The sequence below is a fragment of the Triturus cristatus genome, chromosome 3_2 (assembly GCF_964204655.1).
Source record: "Triturus cristatus chromosome 3_2, aTriCri1.1, whole genome shotgun sequence".
Lineage (NCBI taxonomy): Eukaryota > Metazoa > Chordata > Amphibia > Caudata > Salamandridae > Triturus > Triturus cristatus.
The window spans coordinates 795,995,392-796,023,247 of NC_140584.1; positions in this window are offsets into that span (position 1 = coordinate 795,995,392).

Below are 27,856 nucleotides of genomic sequence, written 5' to 3' on the forward strand. Positions count from 1 at the left end.
GCCAAGCTGGTCTGAGTGCCACGCACACAAAAAGCTCGGTGGGGTGGCAGAAGCTTTGTCCACTGTGCAGCAAAAGCTTGGAACGAGCTGCCGTTCCACCTGAAAAATGCCACAGAACTTTTGTCCTTTAGGAAGGGCTTAAAAACGTGGCTGTTCTCCCAAAAAATGTATCCTTAACAAATCCGCCCTCTTGCCTTCAGCTAGTAGGAGACCTAGATAGCGCCAGGACACCTCCGGGTAATCGATGCGCTTTAAAAATGTCACTAACATAACATAGCACGTCATAAATAAACGCATTTTGAACAAATTAATAGCAGTAGGCAGGCACATGCTGCCTTCCTTGCACATCCCACTGGCAACAATGTATTAGTAGCACAACACTGCAGTAAAAAATAAATGAAACTGACATGGGAAAGCACAGTTCTTTCACCGCGTCTCATACCAAGCGGCAACTAGCTATAGCAATTAACAACTCCTTACTAAATAGGGTCAACACCACTCTGCAAGCAGCAGTAGCGCTATCCACACAACTAAAAATACACTACTTCCAAACCCCTACAAAAATGTTCAAAATCAACAGCAATATGCAGGCAAAACATATCTTAGCAGCAAGAAAAGAGGTGGTGGTCATGGACGCTGGTGTGTTAATTGATTTCTCCTGATGTTTTATCAGAATTATGGGATTAAAGTCTGACAGTGTTTATTAGCGAGAGAAAAATTAACAGCTGGTGATTCATAGGTTCAGATGGCCATTGGGACCCCCAAGCACTCACTGATTTAGTGATTAATGGACAATTTCAAGCCAGCTCCTGCTAAAGTCAAATTAGCCTAAATCATGTTCAGCAGTTTACTTCTTAATGTCTTTTAAAAGTAATACCTACAAAGAGTGTGGGGCAACTGTTGAAAGGGAAAAGAACCAAACCAGGGAAAGAAAAACATTCAAATATATTAGGTTTGTTGGAGGAAAATCTTTTAATGAAGTAAGACAAAACAATTTTTCACAATAATATGGGCTTAATCAATCAATCAACTGGGAAAATCAGCCAGTCTCAAACAGAGACCACAGTCTAAAATTCAAAGTTCTGGATTACAGGCTGTAGTATATATACTGTAAAAGCCACAAAAAACACGGTGTTACAAATTCCTACATGATGCAAATAGCAAGCTGGGCAGATAAGATGTTGCCAAAACACATAAGTATTTCCAAGAATTGTGTGTGTGCCCATGTTTAGTAGAAATCCCCCTCTTTGGGGAATTTCTTTTAGTTCTCAGAATTAGGGTGAAATAACATAGAAAAACATTTGACTTTCTCTCTATAGTGGGCGATTATCTCTTGTTTTATGTCAATAGGCCCAGACTAGCCCAGCCTATCTGACTTTCACATATTCTCAACAGGCTTGCGTTAAGGCAGAATCAATCCTTATTTACACCCTGTGCCCAGTTCTCAATGACAAAACTATTTCTACTATTGGCCTCTTGTTGTGTTTGTTTAACAGATAGAGATGTGGTAACATTTTCTTTGACATCTATACTAATTATTGATGTCCTGTCAAGTTTGAATCTGCAAAGAAATTTAATCTATTCATGTGTCTTAGGGCAGCTAAATTGACCATACAACATTTATATCTGTTTCCGAAAACTAATGTGCACTGTTACCTATGTATTTCTGCGGAACCCACAGTTATCTTTTGCAGCACATCCATCGATTAGGCCCTGGCCGGTTCACTACTTACATATGTTTAAAACTATCCTTTACCTGAAATGTTTGTATTGGGGTTTGGGATTTTATGCTTGCGTGTATGAGTCTATAAAATGTATTCCTATTCTTTCCCTACATAGATCCCCCCCTGTAGTTGATTCTTCAACTATCTTTCCCACCTTCCCATCTACATGGGGGATAACCATATGCTCACATCCTTAGTGCTTTTCCTAACTAAAAAGGCTCCTCCCATTTTAGCTGTCATCCTTTTAAAACACCTGAAGAATAAGACACGTCAAGAGCAATAACACCACCATCCAGGATGGCACCCACTCATACCAATCCATGAACCACTCATCAGGGGCACCCCCCTCAAAGACTATTTTCTTTTGTAGGTCATGCAGTGTTCAAATGGCCTCAGTCAAAGTCCATTTGTCCGTTTGCACACACTCCCCCTTCATAGACATCTTTATCAACATTAATTCTAACTCTTCTTCTTCAAAATCAAGTGTGGGGGAGCTCATAGGAGGCTTGTAAACTGCATCTGGGCCTAGCCAGATTGTCTCCGCTTCCCCCTGGCTCAACCCTCCAGTGGCAACCCTTAACGACTGCCCCCATGCTAATTATAACCACTTGTGTCAGTGATTAGTCTGTGTTCCTGTGGGACTTCTTTCCAAACTGCAGTATCATCGTATTCCACAGTCGTTTTTGTCTGGTGCTGATGAGGCATGGTCGTTTGATGGCCCATGGGCTGGTCACGTAACTGGGAAATGTTCACACCTGAGATCACCAGGGAGGGTGTGTGTAGAGTCACGAGGGAGCAAAAGCCAATCCAGTTTGGGGGTAGTTGCATGTGGGGCTGGGGCTCACACATCCAATTGTGATCCATCAGGCCGGAGGTGCCACCCTGCAAATCGGCGTTGTAGGTGGTAATCGTGCAGTTCAGGTTGACCCCATCCTTACTGTCCCACTTCCTCTGAAACAAAGAGAAAATTGTGTTAATCTCATTGCTATTCCAGGGTGCATGGTAATTCCTGTCCATGTGTATCTCTGCATGTTTGCATCCCATATTTCTTGACATTAGCCTATAATCTTATCAGATATTAGGTGACAGTTTGTATTGGTACCATCCCATAATGATATTGCTCTACATGGAACTTGGTTCCAGTGTGCCATTTGTCATGGGCAAAAACTGATTCCATAAAGGTAAGACCTGGTCTGTCGCACATTCAGGGGGTAGAGGGTTAACTAAATAGTTGCTACATTCAGACAATGGGTTAGACCTTCCAAAACTGCCTCTGTGTAATACCCATTTTTCCCAGTCTGTGTGCCCTCTTTTGCCCTACCTTCTTCATTCTTGATATCTCTTTCATTATCTCTTGTTCTTCTATCAGGACTTATAGGACTTCAGGAATGTTGTCAGATCTATTAGTAGTACCTCGTGCAGTTGCTAGGTGAACAGGAGTTGGTTGTAGCTGTGCTTTTATTCTGCATAAAAAGAGGTGCAAGGGGTCAGCGTGTAATTTTTGGGGATACCTCTTTAGGGAGATGCTATCTGTCCACTGCAGCAGCATATGGGACGAGGGAGCATACATAGCTGGTGTTGTACGTAGATGTGCCTATACTATGCATGTGCTGATACCACATATTCTCAATTGAAGCAGTATGGAGAGGGTGATGGTCAGTATCATTATCAACAGTTCTGCGCATGAGTGTAATAGTTGATGGTAGATCAAAGGAATAAAAATGCACTAGGGCTACGAATAGCAGTATAAGTACACCAAGGAGATAACAAACAATAAAACAACCAAGAAATACATAACTTGAAAGATGTATTATCTATTGTTGGAATAATAGAGGGAGTCTTTTCTCTGGTTGCTTCTCCTGTTCTCTCCCCTCTTTTTCCTGCTCGGTGTCTGGAGGGATGGATAGCATGGTCGGGGCGAGGCGGACGTCTGCCAGATAAATCCATGGTTTGTGGCCTTGGATATTCACTGCAGTAGCTGTGCTGTTTGTTACAGGAAAGGGTCCTTGGAACTTAGGGCCTGATTACGATGGCGGTAAACCGGTCACCGTCAGGCTGCCAGTGGCGGGTTCTCCGCCACCGTAAGGTCTTTTTCCGCCCACCAGATCAGGATGGAAGGGGGTGTGCCTGGCGGACGGAAAGCCCGTCGTCCACGGGTCCAACAGAGGTAATCATTACGATTGCCTGTCAGACCTGCCCGCATCCACAAAATGGTGGCGCCATGGAAAGGCTGGTGGGGATTGACTTTGGGGGCCCGTTGCAGGGGCACCTTCATTTTGCACTTGGGGCACACCTATGGTGCCCCCCTACATTTCGCTGCACCATGTGGCAGGCACCTTATGGCACCAAAGTGCAAGGAAATGCAAAACCTGCCTTTTTTCCATTGCGGCAGGTGCTGCAGCCAGCAGCACCTACCGCAATGGAAACAATGCCTTTTGCGGCCACCACGGTGGCTGCTGCATTATAATTTGATATGTGGGACTGCCGCCTTTTAGGCGGGCGGTCCCCATCACTGACACGATGGCAGACAAACTTCAGTCTGTCCGCCATCGTAATGACCCCCTTAGTGGTCTTTCACTTGCGAAGGTTTCTCAATCTTATTTGAAGTTCCCAATGGCATGGGTAGTGTGCAGACAGAATATTGAGTAACAAATATCGATTTGCACAAATATTGAGTAATAAATATCGTGGTTCAGAAAAATCGACAGCAAGAATACTGTGGTCAAGAATATCAATTTAAGGTTACTAATATCAATTTTAGAAATATTGAAGCGTTTAATATCGTTTGCAAAAATATAGTTGTTAAAAATATAATTTTTTAAATTAATGTTATGTATTTTAGTATATATTTTATATGCATGTGATGTAAGTTTTTTGTATAAGAATTGTTTGTATTTTTAATATATGTGTTAAATACTTAGTAGTTAATAATATTTTTTAATTTGAATTTTGCATTTTTAGTTCCATAAAGGGTTGTGGGTTTATAGGGGAATAGGGTGGGAAGTAATTTAATTATATTAAATTAATTGATTATTTTTCATTTATTAATATTTGTTTGATTGAGATTTTATAGTTTTAAATGTGTAAAGTAATTTATTATGAATTAATTAATAATTGGTTGTTAATTCATTTTAATTAATTAATTGGTAATTAATTATGGTAATAGTGTAATTATTTTTAGTGCGTGTTGTGGTGTTTATAGGTGTAAAGGGTGGGAAGTAATTTATTTTTAATTGCTGAATTAATTATTGGTTATTAATTAATTTTAATTAATTGGTAATTAATTATGGTATTTGTGTAATTCATTTTAGGTGTGTGTTTTGGGGTTTATAGGGGCAAAGGGTGTTAAGTAGTTTATTTTTTATTATTATTAATGTTTTGTTAATTGATATTAAATAAATTCATTGAAATTTTATTATGGAAATTGTGTAATTAATTTTAGGTGTGTGTTGTGTGTTAATAGGAGTAAAGGGTGGGAAGTACTTTGTGTTTAATTAATTAATATATCTGTTAATTAATGTTAATTATTTGATATATATTTTGGGTAATTGTTTATTTGTTTGTGTGTTGGCTTTACTTTTAAAGGGGTAAAGGGTGGGTATTAAATACATTTTATTTACTATATTATTAGTTGTTAATAGTACTAGTTTTTAATTTAAAAATAAGTTTTAATTGTGTTTTATTATTTTATAGTTAAATGTAGTTGTCTACACAACTGTGGAGCACACTTCAGTTTGCGTTGCTATGAATGCAGATAGTCGATTTGGTTGCATGTAGTACTGTTCTATTGCTAGGTGCGGCAGGAAGGGGGTTGGATTGAACCAGTGTGTCGCATAGTGTGCTTGTGCGCTAAGATAATACAATTCAAAGTCAGGGGCTTCGAAACACTCCTGTGCATATGACCACGTTAGCGTTTACCACTTCAGTTGGGGTTGGGTTCCTCCCCATGCAAGGCATATCATCTGAGTTTTAAATGTTTTTTAAAAAGCCGTCCCTGGTGAAAGAGGGATGTTAATAAATAAATACAGTAACTTGGGTAAAATTACCATCTTCATTAGGGAGATTCTTCCTGCCATGGATAGGGGTAACACTATCCATCTCCCCATTGACTCCGTGATGTGCTCTATCGCTCACCCGTAGTTGGCACGTAGGAGCTCAGGACTGTCGCTGGTTATTGGTATTCCCCAAATACCTAACTTAGCTGGGGCACCATTCTCTGGGGTAGTCCAGGGGATAAGGGTGCACAGCATCAGTTAGCGGAAACATTTGAGATTTCGCCCAATTTATTTTAATCCCTGATAGCTCGCCAAACGCAATGAACTCTCTCAAGATTGGGTTAAGACTGGTCTGGGGTTTTCGCACATATAACGTGATGTTGTCCGCGTACAGTGAGATTAATACATGCCTAGTGGGTATTCCAAGGCCCATTCGCAATGTAATTGCCTGAGTCTGACTGCCAAGGGCACAACAGCCAAGGCAAATAACAGTGGTGACAGCGCACACCCCTGTCGAGTGCCCCTCGTAATGTCAAACCAAGGCGAGCTGGCCCCGTTTATTACTACCTTTGTGCGTGGCCGCGTATATAGCAGCCTTATCCATGCCCTGTAGCAGTCCTGAAGGATAAAAATCAATTGTTCTGTTTATTTGCACCATGTAAAGTTAGCACAATGTATCTATGATGGTAATTCTGATCAGATAAACACCTATTCATATGTTTTAGAAGAAGCGTTTCTTTCGTTTCTTACTGCACGACAAAAAGGGCCGAAAAACCATACTGTGGCCATCTTGGTTTGCGATAGACCATGTGTCAGATCATGTGGTTTCCTTTGTCTACCATCTTCATGATTTAGTTTGTGCCAGCCCAGAGACAGGTTAATTGTATTTACGGCCGAGGCCCAAGGTCGCATCTGCTGTAGGGAGTATTAAGCAAATTTCTTCAGGCCCTGGGACGAAAAGGGAGTCACCCTGCCGACCTCCTCTGTATAGATAGCAACCTTTTATGTGAGACTGAAACTGAACACTGTATGAGCTCATCCAGGAGCCCATGGACTAACTGGTATTTTTCCACTTGTAAGGCTTTGTATGCTGGATCTGTTATGTATATAAGTGTGGTTTTGTCAAGGGGCCAGCAGTCTTCCTCGGCGCACCTGATGGGTGAGGATCGATGAGGCTCCTCTATATAGGGTTTTTGCTTTGGCCAATAAAACTTCTGAACCTTCTCCGTTGCTGACTGACTATTATTTGAAAGATATTGCAGGCCACTGGGATTTTTATTGAGTACTTCAGTTGGCGACTCTGGTGGAACCCCGTGATAGGGGCTCCTCCTCTCCCGTATTCGGGTGGTAGGATTGAGGGTGTTCTGATCGGACGGGTGGGGGAGAGGGATTTTCCGCACTCCCGATCAGGGTGTCCTCTGGTAGCCCTTCACCGGGGTCTTACGGGCTTAACCCAGGAACTGACCGTGTTGGTCCCAAGAAGTTGGCAGCGGAGAACGAACGTCCGTACCTGGGTGCACCCGGTGAGTAATTTGTTTGTTTGACGCACGCTTTTGAGCGGTGCATTTGGAACAGTTAACTGGATTTTGATTTGGGGGTCATGAGTACCCTAGGAGAATTACGGAGGTCTTGCAGGGTGGTCCGGTAGGGACTGACTGTAGAGATTCCACGGATCTTTTGTGATTTGGAGACACTGCTCAGATGCCTAGTTGTTACCTGTGTGTAACACATGGCCGGATTGTATTCGGAAAAGCCTGTGACTGTAATTGGGTAGCCGTGAGACATACCTGAGGTGATGCTCGCACCACATCAGAACGGTCTCAGAGGTGAACCAAGGAGGTCATAGGACGGTCTGTAGTCCAGTCCGTGGTCGCACCTGTCTGACTGCCTCTTGCCAGTCGTTTTGGAAAGACTGCTCGTTGTGATTCTGTCGGTCCGGTATTTTGAATAATTCTCCACGAACGGGAGTCGACGGGCTCGGTTCGTTTGTTTGGATGCATCAAGTTTGAATAAGTAGGTTGAGGCTGAACTACAGATCTCTTGACTGGGGGAGAATGTCTGCATTGTCAGCATTCCGTCCATCATTTGTTTGTTGTAACGCTTTTCGCCCTAAATGGGATGGGCATTCCCAGACGTGGGACCCGTGCTCACTACGCCACTGGAGTCAAGCTATCCTGGCTGATGACGGCTGATAGCCAGAAACCGGTCCTAGGATGCTTGATTCCGGTCCAGGGAAGACATGGCTTGGCAGTTCGGGCTGGACTGTTCCCATGAGGCACAGGGTCAAGACTGATTTGCATATGGCCATGTCTAAACTGGGGTGGCGTAGTGGGCAAAAGAACGATGGATTTAACCCCGATCTCTTGACTGGGGGAGAATGTCTGCATTGTCAGCATTCCGTCCATCATTTGTTTGTTGTAACGCTTTTCGCCCTAAGTGGGATGGGCATTCCCAGACGTGGGACCCGTGCTCACTACGCCACTGGAGTCAAGCTATCCTGGCTGATGACGGCTGATAGCCAGAAACCGGTCCTAGGATGCTTGATTCCGGTTCAGGGAAGACATGGCTTGGCAGTTCGGGCTGGACTGTTCCCATGAGGCACAGGGTCAAGACTGATTTGCATATGGCCATGTCTAAACTGGGGTGGCGTAGTGAGCAAAAGAACGATGGATTTAACCCAGATCTCTTGACTGGGGGAGAATGTCTGCATTGTCAGCATTCCGTCCATCATTTGTTTGTTGTAACGCTCTTCGCCCTAAGTGGGATGGGCATTCCCAGACGTGGGACCCGTGCTCACTACGCCACTGGAGTCAAGCTATCCTGGCTGATGACGGCTGATAGCCAGAAACCGGTCCTAGGATGCTTGATTCCGGTCCAGGGAAGACATGGCTTGGCAGTTCGGGCTGGACTGTTCCCATGAGGCACAGGGTCAAGACTGATTTGCATATGGCCATGTCTAAACTGGGGTTGCGTAGTGGGCAAAAGAACGATGGATTTAACCCAGATCTCTTGACTGGGGGAGAATGTCTGCATTGTCAGCATTCCGTCCATCATTTGTTTGTAGTAACGCTTTTCGCCCTAAGTGGGATGGGCATTCCCAGACGTGGGACCCGTGCTCACTACGCCACTGGAGTCAAGCTATCCTGGCTGATGACGGCTGATAGCCAGAAACCGGTCCTAGGATGCTTGATTCCGGTCCAGGGAAGACATGGCTTGGCAGTTCGGGCTGGACTGTTCCCATGAGGCACTGGGTCAAGACTGATTTGCATATGGCCATGTCTAAACTGGGGTGGCGTAGTGGGCAAAAGAACGATGGATTTAACCCAGATCTCTTGACTGGGGGAGAATGTCTGCATTGTCAGCATTCCGTCCATCATTTGTTTGTTGTAACGCTTTTCGCACTAAGTGGGATGGGCATTCCCAGACGTGGGACCCGTGCTCACTACGCCACTGGAGTCAAGCTATCCTGGCTGATGACGGCTGATAGCCAGAAACCGGTCCTAGGATGCTTGATTCCGGTCCAGGGAAGACATGGCTTGGCAGTTCGGGCTGGACTGTTCCCATGAGGCACAGGGTCAAGACTGATTTGCATATGGCCATGTCTAAACTGGGGTGGCGTAGTGAGCAAAAGAACGATGGATTTAACCCAGATCTCTTGACTGGGGGAGAATGTCTGCATTGTCAGCATTCCGTCCATCATTTGTTTGTTGTAACGCTCTTCGCCCTAAGTGGGATGGGCATTCCCAGATGTGGGACCCGTGCTCACTACGCCACTGGAGTCAAGCTATCCTGGCTGATGACGGCTGATAGCCAGAAACCGGTCCTAGGATGCTTGATTCCGGTCCAGGGAAGACATGGCTTGGCAGTTCGGGCTGGACTGTTCCCATGAGGCACAGGGTCAAGACTGATTTGCATATGGCCATGTCTAAACTGGGGTTGCGTAGTGGGCAAAAGAACGATGGATTTAACCCAGATCTCTTGACTGGGGGAGAATGTCTGCATTGTCAGCATTCCGTCCATCATTTGTTTGTTGTAACGCTTTTCGCCCTAAGTGGGATGGGCATTCCCAGACGTGGGACCCGTGCTCACTACGCCACTGGAGTCAAGCTATCCTGGCTGATGACGGCTGATAGCCAGAAACCGGTCCTAGGATGCTTGATTCCGGTCCAGGGAAGACATGGCTTGGCACCTCAAAGATCTTACATGGAAGGGGGGGTTTGGGAGGGATGCCCTTGGGTTTTGGAGGGCAGGTGGTGTTTTGGGAGGGGCGCTCTTGCATTTGGTAGGGGTGAGTTGGGAGGTTGAAGGGGCAGATGGGGTGTGGAAGGGGTAGATTTGGCTTTGCTAGGGATGGATTGGAGTTTATAAGGGGTTAGGGCAAGGGTAAAAAGGACATCTTCTATGGGAAAATGGGTAGGGTGCTTGGTGGGGAGTTGGGTGTGGGAGGTAGATGGAGAGGTAGAGTCTGATGTGTATGTGTCTGTTGAGAGTGCAGGTGCCTGTGGGTCTGGTGTATGTTGTGCACGTTTGGGTGTATCTTGCTTACTAGGTGTCTGTTGTTTGCTTGAGTGTGGGTGTTTGAATTTTTTGGGTGTGCATTCTAAGATGTGTGTGGATGAGTGTGCTGTGGAGGTGCTGGTTGTGGTTGTGGTGCATGTGGATGTGGTGATGCAGGTGGGTGTTGTGGTCGCTGCGGAGTCTGTGGAAGTGCTGGGTGAGATTCTGGTGCATGCGGGTGTGCTGGTGGCTGCGGTGTCTGTGGGTGTGATGGTGGTGCATGTGTGTGTGGTGAAAGCTGTGGTGTCTGTTATTGTACTGGTAGTAGGAGTAGTGCATGTGGATGTGGTGGTGGTTGGGTGTCTGTGGAGGTGCTGGGTGTGGTTGAGCGGCATGTGGGTGTGGTGGTAGCTGCAGTGTCTGTGGATATGCTGGTGGTGGTGCAAGTGGGGTGGGTGATGCCTGCAGTGTCTGTATGTTTGGTTGTGCACCTGTGTTTTTATGGTGTTTATGTTTCTGTGTGGATGTGCTGCTTGTGTCTGTTTGAGTGAGTGCATGTAAAGGTGTGAGTTTTCTTGGGACAGGTCTGGGAATATGGAATTTGGGTGGGGAAGGGGCGGGAGGTGGGCCATAAGGTTGGGATAGTTGGAAGACTGTGGTCAGTGAGGAGGCTAGACCTTGAAAAGACCTCTGTAGGCCAGACATGGTGAATGCCTTCCAGGTAGGATACCATTTTTTGCAATTGGCAGCCAAGCCCCTGGATGGCATTCAGTAGTGCAGTCTGGTCTACAGAGATGTTCCGGAGGAGGTCAATAGCCTCCTCACTCTGCGCAGCCAGGGGGAAAGGGGCAGGGGGTGAGGTGCCTGCAGCGAAGGAGACGCTACCTCTTTCAGGGGGTGGGTTTGGTCAACTGGGGGGGAGAAAGAGGGAGGGTGGAGATGGTACATTGGGTAGTGGACAAGGATACAGGTGGTAGACTTCCTGTTGTATCTGCCACCACTAGGGAGTGCTCACTGGAGGAGACTTCTGAAGAAGTCGGGGTTCAAGTGCATGAGCACTGTACCCCTACAGTGCCCAGTTCCATTCCTGGGCCCTGTAAGTGCAGTGCTGCTATTAAGAGTATATGGTGCTGGGAGGTTGTCATTATGAACTCCACAGCACCATAATGGCTGCACTGAAGACTGGGAAGTTTGGTATCAAGAGTGGTGCCTAACCATCCCTCTACATCCCAACTTACCCCTCGAAGTGGTGGTCACTCCTGGAAGATCTTCGTCCCCGAGCCTGCAGTGTTTCTTTGTCCCGGAGAATCTCCATTGAATCCAACAGGGCACCCGACCTCATAACTGCACCCTGCACCCGGCTGCCCTAGCGCCACTGAGTGTGTCCCTTTGGTGCTAACTTGGTCCCCACCGTGCCCTGAGCTTAACCCTAGGAGCTTTGCTCCCACATCCCTGTGGCCTGCTTGCCAGCAGCCACCAACCGGAGTCCCTCTATCCCCCATAGGATAACATTGGGCCTCAACACTCTGCACCCGGCCGCCCGAGTGCCGCTGAAGGTGCAACAACAGTGCATCACTGACCCTGGGAGACCCCTGAGTCTAACCCCAGAACCCTAACTCAAAAGACCGATTACTTACCTTGAAACCGATAACTCATTTTTACTCATAGGATAACATTGATACTTTTTTCTCTCAAAAAGTTTCTGTGTCAACTTTTGAAAACTGCAAATATTTCTTAAAAATCAGCCGATTAACCAACACGTATTTTCTCAACTGTTTTCAGGAAATGTCCCAGTGCTGAATCCAGGATCCAGCACTGAGTAAGAAGAAGTAACGATAACCTAACTTACCTGCTAAGTGAATTTCCTCCCATAGGATAACATTGGTGATTCTATGTGAAAAAGTTTGAAATACAATAGTATTCCTTAAAAATCATACTTTTAACCAAAACGCATTTACTCACCTGTTTCCTGGAAATGTCCCAGGGCTGAATCTAGGATCCAGTCCTGTGGGTAGAAAAGGAACCTGAAAAGTAATTAACTGCATTTGATTTAAAAAGCCCATTCATTTGAATGTACTATACCTGCAATGTGTTGCAAACTGCTTTCTTAAACCTGTAATCAATCAATCAATCAATCAATCAATCAATCAATTAAAACTTTATTCGGAAACAAATTTTGTGTCCATAAAAGTATGCAAAGGTTAAAAACAAGTCTTTAAAATCTTAAGAATTAATATAGATCATAAAAAGGTTCTTATGTATAGAATGTAAATACAACAAGTATATAACACATTATTTCTTTCAGTTTAAATCACAATTACAATCTGGCGATTTATGATAGGTCATAGTTTGCACGATATTTAACACAAGCTTTTAAAAAACAGGCTGTTGGAAAAATGCTGTACTCAGTGTCCAAACATTGTAAGGCAAGAAGGGCCGGGCGACACTTTTGGCGTGGGAATTCATAGTGACTACAAAAAAAGACTACGTGCAATAGTGATTGTTCTGATTGCCCATCACAAGGACAAGGAGTTAGTTTACTAGACCAATCTTTTGTCTTCGGGAAAGTTATCAACCGATGGAAAATATTAAACCGGAATCGTGTTAAAAGATATTTTTCATAATGATTAGCACTGGATAGTAAATACGGCTGGATCCCAAAAGAGACTTGTACCGCGGCAAGATGGAGATTTGTAGGCTTTGAAATCTCAGTTGTTAGACGGAGCTCACGTAAGTGAGATAAGCACGCGGTTTTCAACTTTTTGCGTGGAATATCAACTGTGGTCTCAGGGAGCGTGAAAAGAGATTCCAGGTTTACATCTCTCAGGAATTTATGGACATATAACAGCCACGGGATATTTTTCCAACCTTCCAGAGTAAGACAGTCAGAAATAAGCAGACGAGTCATTTTACATTCTATAGTAACCCAGAGTCGATGCCATAAAAGAATTGGTTGGATTGCAATAAGATCAGAGATATAATCCTCCCCCAACTCCATATGGCAACCGTAAGTTGGCGAACTATTGGGAGCGGCCAAAAGGTACCGAAAGAAAGCATTTTCTGCTTTTTGGATACTTTCCGTGTTGACATAACCCCAGACCCCAGCCCCATACATTGCCACTGGACGGCACTTTGCCCTATAGATCTGAATCAACTCCCGGGAGGGGCGCTGACCTAGTTTGTGCGCAAATGTGACCAAAGCTGTTGTAGTTCTAAGGAGCCCCATCTTTCTGGCCAAGAGGGTAGGACCCCAACTAGAGGTATTATCTATCAGAATACCTAAGTAGGGGTATGAAGTTGCGGTCTCCAGAATGGTATTATTTATCTGGATACCGCCGGAATGTTTAAGGCGTTTCCCCAGGTGCATGGCAAACGTTTTCTTTATGTTTACTTTTAGATCAAGGCCTGCCATGAACTCACAGTATCTATCAAGGAGAAGTTGGAGTTGGCGTGGGGTCCTGGCCATGATCACCGCGTCGTCCGCGTAGAGCAACGCGGGTATTGGAGGACGATCAATCATGGGCAGGTCCTGGCTTCCTATCAACAGCGCAGCCTCTAAACCATTCGTGTATAGATTAAAAAGAAAGGGTGCCAGTACACATCCCTGTCTGACACCCTTAAGTACTGGGAATGATGTTGTAACTTCCCCCCCCAGACCATACCGTACTTTCGCTGAGGCCCCTGTATAGAGATTCCGAATAAAGCTCACAAAGGGGGGATCGACCCCCATAGCCAGAAGGAGTTTCCATAGTTTACTATGGGAAACACAATCAAAGGCCACCGAAAGATCGACGTAGGCTAAATGCAACCTCCCCTTTTTCACCCATACGTATTTACCTATCAATAAAGAAAGGTTTAATGCCTGCTCCACCGTCCCAAGTCCCTCTCGAAAGCCATACTGGAGGTCAGAAATCACCTGATTGCTTTCAGCCCAATCCTGGAGTCTTTTAAGAAGTAGCCGACCCATCACCTTGCCAGTAGAGTCCAAGAGGGAGATGGGACGGTAACAGGCAGGGCTATTACGGTCGCCCTTCTTAAAAATAGGAAGAAGAATGTAAGTTGTCCAGGACTCTGGTGGGCCGATTTTAGTGGCTGCTTCGAAGACCTTAGTAAGAATAGGTGACCATAATTCTAAGTTGTTTTTGAATAGGTCCCCGGGAACCCCATCAGGGCCTGGGGCTTTACCACATTTAGAAGCCTGCAATGCCATAAGTACCTCGTCATGGTCAAAATAAAGGTTAAAATTAGGGGAGAGGGATGGTCTACTATGGTTTTGGGTAGTCAACATCCCTAAACTATCTGAGGGGGGCTCTGACAAAGAATCCTCCGAAATACCAAAAATCCTTGAGAAATGACCAACCCAAGCTGCCTCACCCACTGCTACCTCGATCCTTGGAATCTCTTGTTGGTCGGTTAGAAAAGGTGTTCTTACTATTTTCCAGAAGGTGGCCGAATCCTTAAAAGAACAACTCTGATGTAACTTGGGCCATAGTTCCTTCTTAATATCCACCTTACAAGATTTAAGTGCTTGCTTATAGCATTTTCTTAATCTTATCACTTCCACTTTATCCCTTACGGTATTAGTCAAAGCTTTCTTTAATGTGAGGTAGGCGCGCCTTGTTGCGGGATTAAACCATCCCTTTTTTGTTTGGTTAACGCCCGTGGTTTTACGGAACAGCTCGCTCTTTATTTCAGATGTAATAACAGAAAAGCTAGCCAGTACCTGATCAGGGAGAGATTATGAGTTTAAGCACGTTTCGATATGTGGGAGTATACGACTCAGCACTGCTGAGGTAATCTTTTCAGCATCAACTTTATTCCATTTAACTGCATACCCGTTCAGTTTATTTACCCCTAAGGTTTCTTGTGTTGAGAGTTTGCTTGCTGGACGGTTCTGGCATATCCGGAATAGTGATCATGAGAGTATTAGGAAAGTGATCACTACTAGGATCGGTAACTGTTCGAAAGCTACGTAGCTGGTCTTTGGAAATTTGTGAAACCAAAACATAGTCAATCAGACTAGATAATCCCCTGCCATTGAACGTGGGAGTGAAAGAAACTGGGGGAGAAACAAGATTGTTAGCAAAACCGAGATCTAAATTAAATATTATCTCGGTCAGAAAATTCCCAAGTTTGGTATGAGGGAAATGCGTTACGTTATAACCCAGGTTGTCCACAATACCACAGATGTTTAAAACACCTCCCTTACAGAGATTGAGATTGAAGTCTCCACCCCAGACTATGGTAATACTAGTATTAGAATGTTTGAGTCGTTCCTCTGATAAGAGTCGGTAAATATTTTCCAGGACTGGGAGTATATCCTTTGGAGTCAAATTGTTATAAAAGTTAACTATGTAGAACAGCTGTGTTTTACTAGGTGTTATCTTAAAGATCTGGGAGTAGGGGTTGCTATTAATGATTTTGGAATCTATGTTTAAGAGTTCATTTGAGAGATAAATTGCCAGGCCACCTTTCGCTCTCCCACATGATGAAGGTTGGGCAAATGAGTTAAAGGTTTTATATCCTTGCAGATGAATGGGAGCTGTTAACCACGTTTCTTGCAAACAAATTATGTTATGCTCCCTAATAATAGAGAGCCATGATAGATGTCCTGCCTTAGAGCGCAAACCTGCGACGTTCCAGAATATAAATTTGAGAGAAAGGTCAGGATTAACCGAACCCCCCCCAGATAGGGTATCGTCGCCTAGAAGTTTGGTTTTGGGGGAAAGGGCAGGATTAACCGAACCCCCCCTGAATAAAGTATCGCTGCCTGAGGGTTTAGTCATATCACTTGGAGAGCCTAGATCTAATTGAATGTTCAATATACCCTGTGGTGTGGGTTGATGGTCCTCCAAAGGCCTACTGAAAGGAAAAAGTTGGGGTACTTGGTTTTCTTTTTCGGGAAGTGGACAGGTCGGACAAAATGAGGACTGCGAACATTGGACCAGTCAGTCGTTTGTGTCCAGACCTGATGAATAGTCAAATCCAGTACCAGTTATACTGCAATTCTGAACTGTGTTCAAACAAGTCAATTACTACTGCAAAGTATTTATATGCTTACCTGTACCAGGCTTGCTTGGTTCTAGAAATAAAACAACAGTATATTTTTTTATACAAAACAATTGGCCTAGAGTTCAGTTCTTGAGTGTGTGAGACCATTTGCTGACTGAGTGTGTACATCAAATGCTTTACACTGTCCTCTGATACTGCCTTACTGCTCGACCAAGCTACCACTTTAGAGAGTAAGGTTCTATCTAACTTTAACCTCTGCCAAACCTCTGGAGACTCTTGGACTCTATACACACTGTACCTTACTTTGGTGCAGTATATATAGAGCCAATTTCTTACAACATGTAATAGGGTTACCATTACATCATCCACACCTAACACAATAAAGTCTATTAGCTTGTTTGGTACAACTGCCTCTCATGTCATCAAAGAACCTGATGTTTATGTGGAGTTTATTCAGCTATGTGTCTGCTTAGAACAGTCCTCTGGTTGATAACAGGAATCAGGAGGGATCCTTTCCAACAAGTTAATAAACAAAAGACATCATCATACACATTGTGTAAAACCTATACCTTCAAGAACTTTTCTTGTGCATTGGACATGGGTCACCCTTAATGTTGATGGGAAAAATCCTGGCTGCAGCAAAAGATTAGTCATGTAACATGTGAAATACATCCAATTGGTCGCACACTGCTCGTCCTATCAGCGTGTTGCCCCAAAGCATTGTGGTCCATGAAGTCAGGTGGAGCTGACGAGCTCATGGTTACGCACCTGCGCGCTAAGAGAGGTACTTTACCTGAGAACACTTATTTTAGCAGCCTACACAGTAACCCTATACACTCACCTACTCCCTGCTGACGAGAGGCAACTACCTCGAAACACGTGTCCAGGGATGGCTAACGCTACACTTACTTGCACTCATGACTCGGGCATAGGCGTACCCGCCGACACTGACTTCAGGGACCACAATTCTTTGGGGCAACACGCTGGTAGGTAGAGCAGTGTGCGACCAATTGGACTTTTGTTAATATTCAGGCTCCTTGAGCCGGTGGAGCTGACGAGCTCATGGTTACGCACCTGCGCGCTACGAGAGGTACTTTACCTGAGAAAACTTATTTTAGCAGCCTACACAGCAACCCTATACACTCACCTACTCCCTGCTGACGAGAGGCAACTACCTCGAAACACGTGTCCAGGGATGGCTAACGCTACACTTACTTGCACTCATGACTCGGGCATAGGCGTACCCGCCGACGCTGACTTCAGGGACCACAATTCTTTGGGGCAACACGCTGGTAGGTAGAGCAGTGTGCGTCCAATTGGACTTATGTAACATGTGAAACTCTGATAAGAAATTACTCCCCTGTTGCTGTTGGACCATTATCTGCCCATCAGGCTCCGGAAAGGCCACTACAAGATTGCAGGCCATTAGAGGGGTCAAGGTGCGGCGCACGCACTTCCAACGTTGGGAGGACTGCCCGAGCTGGACTTTGGTTGACTTTCTGGTTCTGCATTGTAGGTCCTTCCGCCTCTAGTGACTATGGGCGCTATGTCACTTGTAGACCCCCAGGGTCCACATGTTCCTAACTATGGCCTTCCAAATTTCCTGCATCTGATCGACGTTGACCTGCATGGATACAAGAAATGAAAGAAAAAACAATGGTTTTGTGACTTTTTGTTTGCCTGTATTGATGTAACAAAATTTGTTTCCATCTATCACTGGCATAACTCATATGTTAGCATACAACAAGTGCATTTTCACATGCTGACCAAAACCAATATCTTAATAAAGACTTTTGTAGTGACCTGTTGACTACCCTCATCCCATGTCGTGGTCTAAACTCAGCATCCAGGCCTGTGACATCATCTAGCCCTGGCGGCTCATTCAAATTCTGTGATGTGTGTGACCTGCTTCTGATCAGTGCAAAAGATTGGGAACTTCTGAAGACTAAACATAAATACTTATGGCACAGTGAATAGTGGCCACCATGTGTAAGCGACCTGCAGTTTGAACATGACACACTTTGAAATGAGAGACAAATTAAATGAAGCTTTAGCTCAAGAAGTTAGGCAACTCACTTTCAACTGTCGTCCATTTAAAAGCATTAAGGGGCATATTTTTAAGCACACCTCAAAATTTGACCTTGCCATTATATTCTTTATGGCAGGTATACCTCAGTACTTCAGTTTTTTTTAAATAATTTTTTTTAGAGTATTATATAGCGCGAACTAGACCTGAGAAATCGGGTATCAGAGCGCTTTACATGAGCACCAGTTTCGTTACAGATGGGCACATTCATTTTTGTTAGGCACAGGGAGATTAAGTGATTTGCCCAGAATCACAGGATGTTGAGCGTCGTTGCCGAGACTCAAACCCGGTTCCCCAGCTTCGAGGTCGACCGCTCTAGCTGTAAGACTACATCCTGTTTGTTCCTGTGACTCAGCCCCAGCCTGGCCCATTATTCTGACTGAGCACTGCTGATTGTTAGGCCCTGCTATCTGCAGCCTGATGATCATGATGTTACGGTAACACAGCCTTCCCTTCACATTTGCATGCATAAATTACCTTGCACCAGTCTAATAAATGATATCAAGGCTATGTGCTACTCTGAAGGGGTCTGGGAGCTACTGGTAACTCTCATACCATTGTTTGGAGAGCCCTAATCTAGGCTTATTTGTGGAACGATACACATAGCTAACATCATTTTCATTTGGTTTGTATAGAAAACATTTTTATGTATAATTGTAGAGTATATATTATGTTTTCTAATTTCCATGATTTGAGTTTTCATTGAAGCATATGTAATTCAAACATATACATAGATATATCGCTACATTCACACCAATTAGAATGTACTGCTTTAAATACACAACAGATACTAATGTTGTTGTTTTTTAACATTGTAAGGTGCTTAGAAATCCCCAATATAATTATCCTCTGTAAGTAACAAATTATATGACACTTCACATCACTAACTACACTTAACTTTGGAACTCAAAGGGTCATTGTAGCCAGTGTTAATGGAAAAAAACAATTAGATAGATTCCCATATGCATTTCAGACATGTACCTCTTCCTCTGTTGAGCCATAGAGCTGGCCATACAGGGAGAGGATCTCCTGTGTCAGCAACTCCAGCTACTCTGGCGAGAAGGCAGGGGCCCTCTCACCTGCTCAACCTGGCATCGTTACTCCCAGAGGTGACAAACAGCAGCAAAAGTGGAGGAGGTCTTTATGGCAGCAGTGCTAGGATGCAAGTGAGCTCTTTTTGCTACCGCCGCGTACATGTACATGTTGTTTAGCACCCACTATGTGGTCAAGTTCCACTGTGCAAGTCTCATTCCAAATGTCCTATTGGTGAGGTCAGGCACACTTCATTTGAGAAGTACAAAATAGTGTGTTTGTGACTGTTAAGTGTGTCACCTTCATGCAAAATGGGGGCTAGTTTGTTTACATATTCAAACTTCGATGGACACCCATTCTTTAAAAATAAACATTTATATGTTGTGCTTTACTGTGCTGAAAAGCGTTATTAGTGCTGTGTTGTTTACATTTCCTTTGACGGTATTTAGGGATGAAAAGAAAAATATATTGTAAATTTATTTTAGGCTATAAATGTAATTTGCGAAGAAGAAAGGACAAAAAGCAATCGTTTTATTAAAATATGTAGTAAAACTATATATATTCTGTACAACTACATGACTTTAGTGTTAAATATCAAATATGTTGCTGTAGAAAATGTTCAAATGTTTTACCAATGCAGACATATAAACAGTGGGAGAGTGAGGAGACGACCGCCCATTTCCAGACCTTACCACCATGGATGAAAGGGATATAATCAAGAACTTCAGATTGAATAGGCAAACTATACTGGATTCATGTCATCAGCCGGAGCCAGATCTTCAGGCTCACAACAGAAATCCCACATCAATTAGATCAATTTTCAAACTCATGGCAGTACTTCATTTTGTGGGCATAGGATCCTTCTATCACACCGTGGCAGTATCTGGTGGAATGCCACGACCAACTTTCAGTGTGTGTTACAAAAAGTTATATCTTCAATGATGAGACACATCAACAGCTTGATCCAGTTTCCAAAGCAGCATGATTTCGCAAATGTGAGGGGGGACTTTTATGATTTGTGTTGCCTACCACATGTAGTTGGAGCAATTGATGGCACACATATTACCTTAGTGCCACCACATGACAGAGAATAGGTCTACCGGAATCGAAAACATTTCCATTCAATCGACGTGCAAGTTGTGTGCTTGCCAGATTTGTACATCACACGTGTCTATGCGCATTTCCTCAGCTTTTCCCATGATTCCTTTGTACTACGGAACAGCTCCAAACCCCTGCAAATGTCACAACTTAGACCTGAGAGGGCCTGGCTAGTTGGTCAGAATAATCTTTCATAAGTTGTTTGGGGAATTTCTAGTTAAATAATCTGAAATTGTGTTACATGTTTTGTTTTCCATCCAGGAGACTCAGTTTATCCCAACCGACCATGGCTGTTGCCACCGCTGAGGAATTCAACAATGCCAGAGGAAGCCAGCTTCAGTGAGGCCCATGGAAGAACACGGCTGCCAGTGGAGCGGGCTGTCAGGCTCCCAAAGGCAAGATTTTGTTTTCTGAACAAAACTGTTGGAGCCCTCCTCTACTCACCTGATAAGATGTGCAAAATCACCGTGGCCTGCTGCATGCTCCACAACATCACCCTGTGACGGAACATCCTCTGAAGTGCCAAAAGAAGATGATAGTGGAGAAGAGGAAGGAGTTTGACTTACGTCAAGATGTCAATGACAACTTCTTTTTATGAGTGTAAGTATATATTTACATGTTCTCACTTTCGCTGTTACACCAACTATTGATGTGATGAGGCGAAAAGTATGTGGTAGTAATTTGTTAGGAAGGTCAAGTTTAGGGAAATTCAGTCCAAAGGTGTTTGTTGATCAACGTTTTGACACATTGACTATTGTGTTCAGTTATATTGATGATCTCTGATTGTTTTGTGAAACTGTGTCCTCCAAAAGTTGACTTTGTAATGTGTCTAATATATTATGTTGTGTTTGATTGGTAATCTTTTTGTTTTGATCTGTTTTAGGTTCCTTCACCATGTTATCTTCATTTGGACATTTCAGAATTTTGACATTTGCAGGTATATAGTGCTGTTTCAAAGTACACATTCTAGGAAAGACAGACACAGACTTTGGGTATAGAAATCTTGTCCCAAGGCAACTTGCATTGTGACTGAATGGAAGATTACATGGGACTTGTTCTCTGCAAGTGTTGGCACTAAGGCATTATGTGTGCCATCATTAACTCAAACCACATGTGGTAGTTGAGCCAAATCATGCTAATCTCCCTTCACATTGGCAAAATCTTCATTGCGTGTGAAGTGTATTTAGCTGTTGATGTGTTTCATCATTGTAGGACATACTCCTTGTGGCATACCACTGAAACCTGGTTGTGACATTCCACCAGATACTGACTGGAACAGTGAATTGGAATGATGTAGTACTGCCATGTTTTTGTCTATTGATGTTATTGATGTGGGTCAATGAAAATGTGCCTATACAATTAGATTTTTTGGGACATATCCCCATCTTACATGTTGGCAAGGAATTGTAAATGTGAAAACAGGCACTTAGTATTAGTGTCATGTATGGATATTTATGTTAGTGACAACGACAGACAATAGTAGTAGATGATTTAATGGTATATATATGTTTGGGAGTCATGGTTTGGAACTTGAGAAATATATTACCTACAAGCAAATTATCTATGTTTACACAATCATTTTGTGTTTGTCATTGTAAAGTTATGATGAAAGGAAAAAAATCATTGATAGAGTTGAGATATACAATACCAGTTGATGAGGTTTTGAATTTTGAGTTTTTGAGTTATGGATGTATTGAACTAAACATGAAGAAATTATACAGGGAAAGAAAATGAAAAAAGAAATCCAAAATGTGAAGAGGTTAGTCATGATGAATAAAACCATAGTTGGAGAGCCAAAATTATTTGAAATCCAATGCCCAAAATTAACCCTGGTCGTAGTTCGCGTAGTCGCGCTATGCGTAGCTACGCGTACCTACGCGAAGTTGTTACCATGCTACGCGAGCTACGCGAGCGTGCGTAGTTGCTTGTCGCGCTCATTTGCGATTAATTTTTCTTGTCCGGGAACGCGTTGTGCGTATTCGGGATGCTGTTTGCGTGCTTGGGGGATAGTACCTCGCGAATTTGCCCATGTGGTCACCTATGGGCGCGGCCATCTTGTTTTTCAATTGTCCCGCCCATTCGCGATGCCTTATTTCCTGTTACAAGGCACGTATAGCGTGTTCGCGATGCGCATTTCATGTTCAGGAACGCATTTTACTTGTTCGCAATGCTTTTTGCGTGCTCGGGGGAAAATATCACGCAAACTTACCCACGCGGTCGCGATTGGCGTGGCCATCTTGTTTTTCACTCTATGCTATGGTTCTGAGCCTGCATTTCTATCCTCCCTCAATCTTTGTAATCCTTACTTTTTTACACTGTTTTTCTGATTTTTTTATTTATTACCTATCTCTCTCTGTCCCTAAGTCTATATTTTGCATTTTATTTCTACTTTTACTGTGTTTCTTTTACTTTTCTACTGTTTTATATTACTTCTTTCTTTAAGCTCCTACTTCTTCACCTAACTTTATTTTTTCCTTCTAACTATTCTTTTCTGCCTCCCACACACCCCAGAACCATGGCAAAGGGTAGCAGCAGCACTAGCGGCTCCAAGGGCAAGGCAACTGCCCCAGAGCCGCCTGCCTTGTGGCAGGCTGCGCCCTGCAGGGGTGCAGGCCCGGCAGCTTTTTTGCGAGGCGGAGGTGGCCGCCCTTGTTTTTTTTGTGCAGCGCCACCTCCCCTTGACTTTGGCAGCAGGCAGCAGGCCAGGCTCTGGGTACCCTACCCAGGAGCGTCACCGCCGGTGGGCAAAGGTGCACCGGGCAGTGTTTCGCTGCTCAGGGGTCCGGCGCACCCATAACCAGCTGGCCCACCGGTGGTCAGACATCCTGGACCGGGAGCAGGACCTGTTGGACCTGGGGGTTGTCGATGTCGTGGGGCTTGGTGAGTAGCTAATATATAGTATTATAAGTATTGTGTATAATTTCTTTATGAATAACAAGAATACTGCTGCTTACATTGCAGGTAAATTATGTTTCAAAATCTTCTGTGATTGTAGGACACAGGTGCTCGGCGCTACTTTTACTTGTTTGCAACTTTGCGCTCGCTTGGGCTGATTATTATGTAAGAGTTTACTTTAGAGAATTTAAGTTAGGTAATGCTATTGCTAGAGAGACTCTCTAGTCCTTCCTTTGTCCTCCTGTCAAATAGTGGTGGATGTAGTGATACTAGGTTTAGTTAGCATTAGTTGATAATTTTTTAGCGGTCTGCGTGACACATCCTCTGTCACTGAGTGCTGCTTACCCCAGTCCTTAGTAGAACCTTTTGTAGTTTGTTTAGTGAGTGGTAGGCTTAGCAGTGTCAGTTAGTAGCAGAACATCAGACGCAACCAACCAACAATTTGGTGTATGCACAAATGTATGCATGTGCATGTGTCCTCCATTGAATGTATGCATTTTTGAGGGCTAAAAAAAGATAGAAATGCAGACTTAGTGAACAATTGGACCATCTGGAATAGGTTGGCTAGGTCAGGTGGTACTTAGGCTTAGTTAGCATTCTGGAATTAAAATGGAACACTGAATTAGTGTTCATAAATAAGCAGACGGTCCTTGAATCCCACGAGCCAGTAGTCGATCTGATTAGATAGGTCAATTTTATTGCAATTGTTCTTTCCTAAAATGTTTTTTGAGCGTTTTTTAAAATAATGTATTTGTTTCACAATCACAGCAATCATTAATGTTTGTCTCTTTCTTTATTATATCTTACATGAGCAGCACCCAGGGGAAGAAGACGGGGTCCGAGTCGGCGGGACAACCAGAAGACCGCTCCTCTACCGAGGGCCCTGCTGCTGGCCCCAGTAAGTCCTCCAGTGGTTAATATTAACAATTAGATATCCCTAACTTTTACTGCACCTTTTTTTTTCCAAACTAATAATTCTGGTTCCACTTCCTAATTCTATTTGTTATAAAAGTTTTTTTGATCTTCTTGACAACCTGTTTCTAAATTCTGGTTATCCCTGCCACTCTAAGTTCTAACTGCCTCTGCTATGACTCTCTGTACTACTACTATTAGTCTGTCTGTAGCTAAGCTTGCCCAGTTGGCCACTCTTTATTTAAGGTTTTGAATAAAACTCAGATTGACCAATAGCGATAGCCACTAAGTCCAGTCCTTTGGTTTGTTCTCTTCTAGTCTTCTTAATTTTGAGGCTTTGACAATTCCCACCAACAAAATACCCAACCAGATATTTGAGTATTTTTAATAGGATATAGTACATACTACTACTGTTGTGGGGATTCTGCACAGCTAGATACAGAACTATGCACAAGAAAATAGGATGTTGGTGATGGGAGGTTGTACCTTCCTCACACCTCAGTCAGAACCTACAATCCCCTGACTGACTAGCTATAGTGTCATTAGGTCCCCAACCCCCACCGAAGATACCCAATGATTACACAACCCAGAACATAACACTCTTTTGCTCACTCACTCGTGTAAGTCCACCACCACACCAAATACCACAGAGCAAGTTCAAAAGGTTTATTTTCAACTAACAAGCTCTTCTGTTCTATAGAATTCAGTGTACTACAGCCAGCTCCAACAGCAAAATGCATAAGATAGATTAAAACAATAAACATTGTTACAAGTGCATGATAGAAGAACTAGAAAACAAAAAATCTGTGCGAATTCTGGGAGACCCCTCACCGTAGAAAGTAGAAGTACTGGTTATATGCATCATAAGCTCTGCAAATCTCTGGTTCGTAGAAGGGAATCTTCCACCTGTTATGAGAAAAATGGTGCACGTTAGATAGTATAATGCAAGCATTTCTCAGTCATGCCAAAAAATGTAACATGTACATGTTATGCTAAGCAATACAGACTAACCGAACTCCATAACAAAGTGTCTTGTTTTTCGACCTCTTGTAACGCAACGCTCAGACAGTAGCTGTATGAGCTCATGTGGGCTCAAAGGCGTCTACTGCACAACAAGCTGCGAGGTAACATGCGCAAAAGACATGAAGCTAAAATGGTTGCATGTCTCAGGCTAATTTTGCAAAGAGTAGAGTAGACTATAATGACCATAGGGACTATAACACTACTAGTCTCTACTGACTCTACTCTAGTACCCGATTTAGACTGATGTATGTTGTATATGTATGTATTAACTTTTTTTTCAATCTTGCTAGTGAAAATGAATAAATAGGGGGAGGTGTACAGGCATCTAAAAATGTGAAATGTTTTTTCTATGCGTACTACCGACCACCAGTGCCGGCGGGTCCAGCGGCAATGGCGATGCGGCCATTCCGGAGGGAGCAGGAGATGTGGCAGCGGCACCTGCAGGAGCTACTACAGGGGGTGAGCCAGCAGCAGCGGCGGGCGGTGGTAAGTTTTATTCCTTACTTATTGACATTACACTAGCGGGACGGGTGTACTATACACTCACTGTACTGTTGAGACTTAGTAAGTATGAAGTTGTAGTGAGCATTAGACAACGGTTGAAGAAGACACCCTTTACTTAGCAATGGTACTAGCAATAGCATTAGCAGCGTGAGTTGAGAAACCAATGGCCTCTTCTATCTGACTCCAACTCAGCTGTGAAAGTTTTATGGAGAAGACTAACAGTCAGATCAGATGACCTTGATGGATGCGTTGAACAAAAAGGGAAAGAAGGGTGGAAGGGTGGAAGGAGGAAGGACGGGCGAGATGTAATACGACTGGCAGAGAAGGATACTTTGGAAGCAGCATGCAGAGGTGGCTGATAGGAATCAGATGCATGGGTTGTTGAAGGATGGGTGGAAGGTGAAAGAAGATGCCTGCCTGGGTGGGCGACACAGTATGGGTGGATACTGGATAGCAATAATCATCAGCGGTGTTTGGGTCAAACTCAAAGCCAAGGCAAGCAAGGAAGGAGTGGACACATGGGTATTTATTAGTAAAACAAACTAAGGTTTGTTGAGAGATTAAGAAGAATGATAGACATTTACTTTGAATGGATGGATGACTGGATGTATTCATCATAGACAGAATAGGTGGAGACTGTCACTGGATGCAGAGTCTTAGTTTGAAGAGAACGTAAAAGAAACCGCGCCAGAGTAGCAAAGCCGAGGGGAATATAATAACTTGTATTTTCAGAATACAGTTCACTCACAGTAGTTTGCAAGCACATCATATATATATATATTGTGTATAGTTTAGTTATCACGCGCCTTCCTCCGACTCCGAAGACCACTCCCTACCTATGTTAATTTATTTTCAACGGTGTCAGCCAGCCTGCAAAGGGTGGCCTATCTGTTGGTTACACAATCAATCAAAACAAACTACCTTATGTAGTAGCGGTCGGTGGTGTGAGTGCTGCTGGGCAGTGATGTGGGGAGGAGGAGGGGCAGGAGGAGGGGCAGGGTGGGGGTAGTAAACTATGGATTACAGCCAAATACAGATAAGTAAACATAAAAATAAATAAAACAAATTTCATTGTGCGCACTGCACCGCCAAATGCGATGCAGTGCGCGCAACAACATTAGTTTTATTTATGTATATGTTTACTTACCTGTAATCGGCCGTAATCCATAGTTTACTACCCCCCACCCTGCCTCTCCCCCTCCCCACGCCACCGCCCGGCAGCACTCCCACCACCGACGGCTACTGACCTTATGTCATCATCCCATATATAAGCAATGATCATTGGATCAGATATATAATCTGCGTTTTGTAGTACCCAGGGCAGGGTGAAAGTGAAATTGAGCAATTGCCCTCATGTAACAGAGAGAGTATGACCAGTGCCACAATTAATAGAAAAATACGAGCTTCTCCACCTGCAGACAGTAGTAGTAAATAAAACTAACGTGAGTCTGCATCATGACTCGTATGTTTGTCTTGGGTGCAAGCTTAGCTGACTGAGCTGGCATGCCGGCCACAACAAGGTTATGTAATTTCGCTAAACTAGAGATAAGAAGAAGACGACTGGTGTACTGTGTACTGGAGTCCAGAGTGCTATTATAATGCCTGAAACTCCCACAAATGTTAGAGGCAGAGGAAGTGAGAGGATAGATACTTACCACAAATGTTATGTACTGTGCTTGCTAGTGCTACTGTGCCACTATGTGTTGAATTAATTTTGTGTTACTGTTTTGCTAAGAGTATTGGTTACAATATTCTTTTTCTTTCTTTCCCAAGAAAGACCAACACGGAAGGAGTTAGCAGCCAGGGCCTGGCGCCGAAAACTGGAGGCCATCTGCGAAGAGTACCGGTGTCTCGTGGCTGAGGTGGAGGAGAAGGAGGTGGCGGCTGCAGCCTCCTCCAATGCCCCACGCCCCAGCCAGGCCCGGCCTCCAGTGGTACGGCGTCGCGGTCAGGCAGCCGCCCACCGCTGTGCTACTATAACATCTAGCACTGCTGCCCCCCACCCTGGATGCAACTGCAGGGCATTTCGCCGCCAGATGCTCCTCCGGATGGCACGCCTAGCGGAGCACCTAGAGGAG